Here is a 10,016-nt window from a genome sequence, read left to right on the forward strand (position 1 = left end):
ACCGGGGCGGGGTCAGCAGCGCCGCCCTGCTCTGCTACGGGCAGATGGCCACACACGCCGGGAAGCAGGTCCCGCCTGGGCGGACAACATCGCCTCCCGGGTGCGGTACCCCTTCTCCTGCAGCACCTACGTGAGCCCCGGCCTGGCCTTGGGCAGCGGGGCAGCGGAGCCGTGTGCGTGTGTGTGCCCCTGTGTGCATTATGTGTGCGTGTGTGTGTGTGCAGAACAAGCCAATGTTTCTACACGTTCAGTCAGCAAGTCGACTTCCTTGCCCGTCAGATGGGCTGTACTGACGGCACCCGGGAAGCAAGGCCTGGTGAGGAGTCAGCTGTGAAGACGGGGGAGCGGGGGCTGAGGGTGGGACATGGTGGGTGGGAGGCTTCCATGTCCATGGCTTTGTGCCCTATCCTCAGCAGAGGCTGACCTCTGACCTGGTCACACATTGCGTCCTGACCCTGGTCCCACTCTGAGCCCTGACCCTGGTCACACCCTGAGCCCTGACCCTGGTCACACTGACCCCTGACCTTGGTCCCACTCTGAGCGATGACCCTGGTCACACTCTAAGCCCTGACCCTGGTCACACTGACCCCTGACCCTGGTCACACTCTGAGCCCTGACCTTTCTCACAGGTTGACCCAGATCCTATTCACAGTGTTGATACTGACCCCAGAATAATCCCTCACTTTTCTCACAGTAAACGTCAGTGAGCCCAAGAGAAGTGAATGAATGAGCTGGGATGGCCCCTCCCGGCCCAAATGAGCTCCGCACTCCCCGCAGCGCCCCCCCCCCCCCGCCGCCTCACCGCAGCCAGAGTCCACTCCTCCATTGTGGATGGTGTCCGCCCCTGCCCGCTGGGACTCTGCTTCAGCCAGGTCTTCCATTCCTGGGACTGTGGCCGTGCAAATGAGTCCAGAACCTCCTTGGTGTCTCTTCCAGCCGCCTGCGGCCCCATCTCAAACCCACGGTCAAGTCCCGGATCCCGCAGACCTGCCTGCAGAGCTCGTACACGCTCCCGCCCACGGAGAAGCTGAGGATCAGCTTGGCACCGCTGGAGCTGGCCCCGGACGTCGTGGGGACCGCCCTGTTCCTGGGGGGGGGGGGTTCTGGGCGCTGGGCCGCGTGGGTGAGTGAGGGAAGCAGAGGAGAGAGCTCCGGGCCTGCTTGGATTTCATCCCGGCTTCACCATGGATCTTTGGGTTCTGCCTCCTCAAATGGGGCTGTGGTCTCTGCATCGCTCAATAGGGTTTTGTGAGAATCAGAAGGAGTGATGGGGCGAAAGCGCACCCCAAGATGAGTGGCCAGGTCTCCCTCACCCCAGACCATGGGTCTGCCCCGAGTTGTGTCTCCTCCCAAGACCCCGCTGCCCACCTGGAACACGAGCTCCCCGCCTCCACACACCCCACTCGGGCTTGCCCACATCCTTGGGCACGCCTCACCTGTCACCAGCCCCTGCCCGGAGTCGGTGCCGGCACAGGCACATCTTTCTTTCTTTCTTTTTTTCTTTTTTTTTTTAATGTTGAAAAGATTTTATTTAGAAGCGTTTACAACTTCAACATTTAGTATCTTTGCTAATTTTTTTTCAAGGGGATCCCTGGTGCACAGAATTAGATGATCATAATCCTTGATTATGATACACTCTTACTGTTGGCCCATGTATATTACACTTGGTTTAGTTATTTGTAAAAACAAAACGTGTTACCCAAAACCAAAGCTAGTACCTTGACTGTAACCTACAAGTAACCATAAATTCCCCCATCCTATCCCCTGCCACCCCCAGTACCACGTTTTTTAAAAATTGAGGTGTAGTTGATTTACAATATTGTGTTAGTTTCAGGTGCTCAGCAAAGTGATACAGTTATATATATTTTCTCCGATTCTTTTCCATTATAAGTTATTACAAGATATTGAATATAGTTCCCTGTGCTGTAAGTAAATCCTCATTGCTTATCTATTTTATGTATAGGAGTTTGTATCAGTTAATCCCATACTCGTAATTTATCCCTCCCCCCTCCCTTTTCCCTTTGGTGACCATAAATTTGTTTCCTGTGTCTGTGAGTCTGCTTCTGTTTTGTGTATAGATTCATTTGTATTATTTTTTAGATTCCATATATAAGTGATATCATATGATGTTTGTCTTTCTCTGTCTGACTTATTTCATTTAGTATGATATTCTCTAGGTCCATCCATGTTGCTGCACACAGCAATATTTCATTCTTTTTAAGGCTGAGTGATATTCCATTGTATATATGTACCACATCTTCTCAAGCCAATCATCTGTTGGTGGGCACTTGGGTTGTGTCCATGTCTTGGCTATTGTAAATAGGGGCACCACTTTCTTTGACGTTCAGATCCGTGAAAACAAAGCCAGCCAGCCAGCCATAAACCCTGCTCTGGCCTTCCCCATCCTAGGAGCCCCGGTCACTGAGAGACAGCAGATGGGGAGGCGGCCAAGCAGGGACCTAGGCTGGGCCCCCGAGAGCAGACTGTGAGCTGGGAGGCCGGTGTAGATGTTAGAAGACAGGTGGGGTCCCAGGAGAAGTGGGCCACCTCTGGCCCTGAGGACACTCAACTGGGGCATTGTCCAGCCCCTGAGCTGACCAGTCACTGGCTATGGTTGCCCTAGGTAAAGGGGCATAATACCGAAGGGCAAGTCCGAGCTGTCGGCAGCCAGGAGTGGGTGCCTGGACCCTGGATGGGGCCTGGGCCAGCACGCACGTTCACCCGTGTGTCTAACCGGAGCCAGTCCTGGGGCATCGGAGGTAGGGCCACAGGACGTGACACTGGGCAGGCACTGGTTTTGGTTTTTTAACAGATTTAACAGTTGAGGTATAACTGGCATACCAAAAACTGGACATATTTGAAACGTACAATTTCACACGTTTTGACCTATCACTGTGAAATTATCACCCAAATCAAGATAATGAGCAGATCCATGACCCCAAAAACTTCCTTGTGCCACTGTGGAACCTCTCCTTCTCCCCCTTGCCAGTGAAACCACTACCTGATTGCTGTCGTTATAGATCAGCTTGCATTTTATAGAAGCCTGTACTAATGGAATCACACACATACAGTTACCCTTGTCTGGATTCTTCTTACTCGGCACAATGAATTTGAGGTTCGTCCACATTGTACGTGCATCAGTAGTTCACTCCTTCTATTGCTGAGCAGTATTTGATTTTATGGATTTACCACCATTTGCTGATCCACTCGCTGGATGAGGGGCGTTGGTTTTGCTCCCAGTTTGGGACTATTACACACAAAGCTGCCGTGAGATTCGTGTAAGGTCTCTGTATAGACATATGTTTTCACCTTTGTTGGGTGAGTCCCTAGGGGTGAAATGGCTGGGTCATTTCAACCAGTTGCCAAGTGTCCTCCCACCCCTCGGGGGCGAGACTTCCAGCAGCTCCAAGTCCTCATCAAGACGCGGTACGGTGGGTCTTTTAAATTTGAGCCGTTCTAATGGGCTTGTAGTGGTGTCTCGTTGTGGTTTAAATTTTCATTTCTCTACTAAGATGGGGAACATCTTTCCATGTGCTTTTTTTTTTTTTTTTTTTAAATTTATTTATTTATATTTATTTTTGGCTGTGTTGGGTCTTTGTTTCTACACGAGGGCTTTTCTCTAGTTGCGGCAAACGGGGGCCACTCTTCATCGCGGTGCGCGGGCCTCTCACTATCGCGGCCTCTCTTGTTGCGGAGCACAGGCTCCAGACGCGCAGGCTCAGTAGTTGTGGCTCACGGGCCTAGTTGCTCCGCAGCATGTGGGATCCTCCCAGACCAGGGCTCGAACCCGTGTCCCCTGCATTGGCAAGCAGATTCTCAACCACTGCGCCACCAGGGAAGCCCCCCATGTGCTTTTTATATCCTTATATCTTCTCTGGTGAGGTGTATGTTCAAATTTTGTGCCTAAGTTTTAAGTCGCTTTATTTGTTTGGCTATAGTCTCTATGTGAGCCCTAATCAGTTACGTGATGTGAAAGCATTTCCTCCCAGTTAGTGGCTTGTCTTTTTATTCTCTTATTGTCTCCTCTGAAGAGCAGAAGTTCTTAATTTTGAGGAAATTCAATTCATCTATTTTGGTTTTTGGTATCCTACAGTTGACCCTCTGCATCCACGGGTTCCCCATCTGCAGATTCAACCAAACTCAGATAGAAAATATTTGGCAAAAACAATTCCATAAAGTTCTAATAAGCAAAACTTGAATTTGCCAGGCTGCCAACTATTTATATAGCATTTACATAGTATTAGGTATTATAAGTAATCTAGAGACGATGTAAAGTATATGAGAGGCTGTTCATAAGTTGTATGCAAATACTGCACCATTTTATATACTAAGGGACTTGAGCATCTGTGGATTTTGGCATCTGCGGGGGTCCTCGAACCAATCTCCCACGGATACCAAGGGATGAATGTATCTAGGAAATCTTTGCTGAACCCAAGACAAGAGAGATTTTCTCTATATTTTCTAAATTACGTTTTCTTCTACAAGTTTTGTAGTTTTAGGTTTAACACTTAGGTCCGTGATCTGTTTTGAATTAGTTTTTATATGGTATATGGTATGGGTTGAGGATGGATTTTTTGCACATGGATACCTAGTTGTTCCAGAAGCACACTTCTCTATTGAATTAACTCTGCACCTGTGTCAAAAGTCAATTGACCACATGTCTGTTTCTGTTTCCGACCTCTTTATTCCGTTCCACTGATCTAGAACTGTCTTTATGCCAACACCACATTGTCTGCTTGTGGCAGCTTTATAATAAGTCTTGGAAGTTGAGTGGTATGAATCCTTCAACTTTGTTCATCTTTTTAAAAGTTCCTTCTGCTATTGTAGGTTCCTTGCATTTCCATATGAATGAGAGAATCAGCAGATTGGCCGCTACTGAACAGCATGCTGGAATTCTGTTTCATCTCTAGATCAATTTGGGGATAACTGACATCTCAACATTGTTTTACCTTGTGCTCTGTGACCTCACTCCACCTCTCCAGTTACTCAGGCTTCTTTAATTCCTCCAGACCATGCTTCTCATTCCTCGCATATCTTTTGTCAGATCTTTCCAATGTATTTCACGTTTTTTGGATTTTGCTGATGATATTTAAAATTTTTAATTTCCATAAAAATTTTAAAAAGAAGAAATATTTTAATTTCCAGTTGTGCTCTGTTGGTATATACAAATGCAATTGATTTTTGTATATTGATCTTGTACCGTCCTGCAACCTTGTTCAACTCACTTATTAGCTTTTTGGATTTCCTGTAGATTCCATAGGATTTGATGCATGACTTCTGTGAATAAAGGCAGTTTTATTTAATAAAGTCTTCCTCTCCAATCTCGATGCCTTTTCTATCTCATTCTTAACTTCCTGCACACGCTAGAACTTCGAGGACAGTGCTGGCCAGCAGTGGTGACAGCAGACGTCTCATCTTGCTCCTGATCTGATGGCAAATGCACCTGTCTTTCCATTCAAGCATGCTGCTAGTTGTGCTTTGTTGTGGGTTTTTAGAAGCTCCTTGTCAGGTTGAAAAACTTCCCTTCTGTTCTTAATTTGCTGAGAGTGTTTATGAGGGTGGAGGTTGGACTTTGTCAAATGCTTTTGCTGTATCTACTGTGATGATCAATTTTGATATGTTGTATTTTCCTTTTCACTTAGTTCAAAACACTTTCTAAATTCAGTTTAGATTTTTAAAAATTTGTTCTATGACTAATTTAGAAGTACGTTAATTAGGTTCTAGTTTAATTCCTTTTTTTGTCAAAGAAAACACTTTATACAAGTGTGAATCTTTTAAAATATATTGGCCCAGACTACAGCCTGTGTCGGTAAACATGCCGGGCAAGCTGACAAAGGCTGTGCAATCCGTTCTCCCTGGGGCGTGCCCACAAATGCCCATCAGGTGAAGGCGAGGGGTGGTGCTGTTTAAATCTTCTGTGTACTCACCAATTTTGTCTCTTCTATCAGTGACTGAAAGGAGTGTGGAAATCCCAGTACAACTGTAGATTGTCTCTTTCCTGTAGCTGCATCAGGTTTGCTCCGTTTACTTTGAAGCTCTGTTCCACAAACACTTAGGACACCTGTCCTCTTGGAGTAGGGACCCCAGAACCATTGTGGAACGACCATCCTTACTGCGGGTCTGTTCTTCGCGCTGGAGTCGACTTTGTCTAGTGTTAATGTAGCTTCTGATGGTGTCAGCATCACAGGCCTTTTTCCTTTTAACCTGTCTGTGTCTTAGAGTGGGTTTTTTTCATGGGAAGCATAGAGTTGGGTCTTTGCTCTTCGGATGAACTGCCCGTAGGGGGAGGGGACAGAGGGTCCTCCTGCGATCAGGAGGTGCTGGAGAGGAGGTGGCCCTCCCCTGAGGAGCACTGCCTCCCGGGGACAGAGCTGTGAGCCCCACAGCACCCTGGCAGCATGGACTCAGCGGGAGAGGCTAAGGGCTTTGGAGAGTGAAAGCCAGGCAGGTCATTCCCAACTCAGCAAGGAGGGAGAGGCCAGGCTTGGGAATGGGGCCTGTCTTAGCCAGCTTGGGTTGCCGTAATGAACCACCACAGATATTGCCGCTGAGATCCAGGCATCGGCAGGGCTGGTTCCCCTGAGGCCTCTCTCTTTGGCGTGTAGACAGCCATCTTCTCCCTGTGTCCTCACGTGGTCATCTCTCTGTGCGTGTCTGTGTCCTGATCTCCTCTTCTTATAAGGACACTAGTCATACTGGATTAGGGCCGCTCTCATGACCTCGCTTTAACTTAATCACCTATTTAAAGACCTTTTCTCCAAATACATTCATATCCTGAAGTACCGGGGGTTAGGACTTCAACACATGGATCTTGGCGACACAGTTCTGCCCATCACGGGGACGCAGGGACTCTCTAAAGGGGTCGTGAGACCAGGGCCCGTGGCTGTTGGGGACTGATGAGTGAAGGGCCAGCACTCTTTCCTTGGGCGCCCGTCCCCTGGACCTTGAGAGAGGCCGTCCTAACCCCACGCCCGTCCTGCCCTCAGGATCCTGTTTGACTCTGGAATGTGGCCCTGGGACCCTTGGCGATCTGGTCCCCGACTTCCACCGCCTTCTGGCCCGAGGTCTTCTCCCTGCCCCCCCAGTGCCCAGCGGGCAGTGCCCGGCCCTTTCCAGAGCGGTCCTCCTGCCTGACCTGGACTCTACCACTTCCAGGTCGGAGTCTTCCCTCCTGCCCCAGGCCCAGGTGGGGGGGCCCTCGAGCAGTGCCCCACGGCCCCCGGGCTCCCCGTGGCTGGTCTGGGAATGGCATCTACAGCTGCTCCGAAAGCTCCTGGCCCGAGGTCATCCCTCAGTGAACGCGAATCCAATGAACGAGTGAAGACGGTGCCCGGGACGCGGTTCAGGTCTGCACTGGGCACCACAGGCCCTTTTGGGGAGAAGCACAGACGTGCCCCGGACAGCTGTGGGGAATGGACCGTGTCAAGGCCCCGGCATCCCCAGAGACTTCCACATCCAGCCAGGGCAGGGAGGGAGCTCGGTGGGAAGGGCCTGCTGTCCCCGGCCTGGAGGAGGTCCACACTGAGGGGCAGGGGGCGCTGGAAGGCGCTGAGCCGGGACCCCGTCTGGGCGGAAGGTGCTGCTTGAGGGGAGGTGAGGGCGGACTGTGGGAGGACGGCTGGAAGGGCAGGCCGGGGCCAGGCTGGAAGCTGAGGATGCCCGCCTGGGGGGTCTGGACCTGTGTCTGCCGAGGATGTGGGCCCGCGTGGGCGCTGGGCAGGAGAGAATCCCCCCACAGCCCTTCCCTGGTGGAGGCCAGAGCGCTCCTCCTAACAGCGCTCGCCCTTGGGTGCTCGGCCGGCCCCACTGCGGCATCCAAGCTCCGTGTGAAGGTGGTGCCGAGCAGCAGGGGCGGCAGGGCGGGGGCACCAGTGCGTCTGGCCGGGCTGCAGAAGCCGAGGGCGGCAGGTGTGGGCCTGGCGAGGGAGCTGTGGGGAGGCGCCTGCAGCATCAGTGCACCTGGGCCCCGCGGAGGAGCAGGCCGGCCCCGCATCTGAGGAATTCCTGCTTGTCAGGGTTGGATGGAGGAGAGCAGCCCAGCGGGGACCCTGCCTGAGAGAGGAGGGAGCGGGGCAGCGTGGAGCGTCAGGAGCCACGAATGGACGCATCTTCAGACAGATGGGGGGCGGGCTGTGTGGAGCGCCCCCGAGGCTGGGGATGAGGAAGGCGAAAGGGCTGAGGTCTTCCGAGGTCACTTCGGGGTCAGCAGGTGGGGACAGAAGTTTCCCACCTCCGCGGTGCACAGACCAGGTGTTCGGAAGATGCCTCCCACCAAGATACAGCCAGATCTTGGATAAAGTACAATAACCGTACTTTTTAATGTATTGCTGCCTCTCAAAAACACTGGTGTGGGCAAGTGGAGAGCAATCTGACCCCTGGAGCAAACTAAGAATACACATATCTGATAACCCAGGGATTCCACTTCTGAGTTTACAAAACAAAGCAATCCCTGTACAAGTCCCAAAGGGGCTCGTTGTGAGGATGTGCGCCAGAGTAGTGCTGGTGATGGTGAAGCGTTTGAGAAGTGGACGGACGGAACACAGGGAAAGCTTGCCACGTAGATCCCCGCCCGAGACAGTAAGAAATAATGCCGAGAACCAGCTCCGGTCTGGGCAAGAGGGAGTCCGCACATTCCACACTGCTGTCCAGCGAATGAAGCTAAAATTCCTGGACCACGTGCATGCAGCAGCTCTCTGAGGGCTTTGAAAAGTAAATACCAGCATGTGGATTGTGGAACTCAAAGTACCACTGAACTGGTGATAAATGTCCTGTTTTATCCTCTGGTATTTCCAGACCTGGATGCGTTCACCAGGTGTAGACAGAAAGAGCTTCAAGAGAAACCCTCGAGTTCTGGTCCAAAGAGCTGGAAATTGGGTTCCCACGTGGCAGAGGAAGAGGCAGGGACGCCTTAGGCTTTTGTTTGTTTTCTGTTCTCTGCCCCAGGCCCCAGCAAATCTGCAGTGAGGCAGTGGTTGTGACGTAGCCTCCGGCAGTACAGGCACCTAAAACCGAGTGTGGGGAGAGAGCGCCCATTGCTTTTTTGTTTTGTTCTTTCTGTTGTCTTGGCACTTGGCATGGGAGAAAGAACCACTTGCAGAAGGTGTACAGCAGGGCGGGAAGCTGAAAGCCCAACTTTCTAACCAGAAGGCCAGGATGGGGGTAGGGGGGTCCCCTAAGAGCCAGAAAGTATAGGGAAATCACACAGAGGGGGGAGTTCTGGGGAGCAACCACACGAAGTTGCATGTGCACCCTTGGGCTCCCCCGATCTCACTATGTTTGCGTCCGACCCAAAACAGCATACCATAGCCTTTCAGAATTGATCTAAAGGGTAGACCACTGCTCAGGTCCCAGACTTGCCAGTGGGCGATGCATACATAAGACACATCTGAATAGCTCTGGAAACCTCTCTGACCTGAAAGTGGGACCACAGCTCACAGAAAGTGGGACCGGCAGCTGATTGCCTACAAAAACAAACCCCCAAATCAACATTCTTCATGGAATCTGAACGAGACCCAGAGTCTCACAACCAAATATTCACAATGTCCAGGGTGCAGTCCAAAACTACTAGGCATATGAAGAACCAAGAAAATCTCAATTGCAAGAGAAAAGGCATTCAACAGTACCAACTAAGAGATGAAACAGACGTTGAAATTGTCAAAGACTTTAAAGCAAGTGTTGTAACCATGATCTAAGAAGCAGTGCCATGAACAGAAACCTAAAACAGAGAAATGGAAGACAGACAAGAGTAAAATGCCAAGACTGTGGTACTGGCGAAAGAATACACAAATGGGTCAATAGAACAGAACAGAGGGCCCAGAAATAGACCCACCCAATTACAGTCAGCTGATATTTGATAAAGGGGAAAAGTCAGTTCAACAGAAAAATGATAGTCTTTTCAATAAATTGTGCTGGAACAATTGGACATCTGTAGCAAAAAAAAAGAAAGAAAAGAATCCAGACACAGCCATTCACAAAAATGAACTCAAGCGGATCTTGGAGCTAAATGTAAAATACAA

At 50.5% G+C, this 10,016-nt stretch overlaps 1 long non-coding RNA gene across 1 annotated transcript in view; it reads right to left on the reverse strand.

The window, feature by feature from the left end:
• Window positions 1-7,122, reverse strand: part of LOC309614984 — a 51,710-nt gene extending 44,588 nt beyond the window's left edge. The window contains exon 1 of the long non-coding RNA XR_014236488.1: window positions 584-7,122. This is a non-coding gene — a long non-coding RNA (uncharacterized lncRNA). The remainder of the gene's footprint in view (window positions 1-583) is intronic.
• Between the last annotated feature and the right edge of the window lie 2,894 nt (window positions 7,123-10,016).

This window comes from Balaenoptera borealis, assembly GCF_965194805.1.
Source record: "Balaenoptera borealis genome assembly, chromosome: 17".
Lineage (NCBI taxonomy): Eukaryota > Metazoa > Chordata > Mammalia > Artiodactyla > Balaenopteridae > Balaenoptera > Balaenoptera borealis.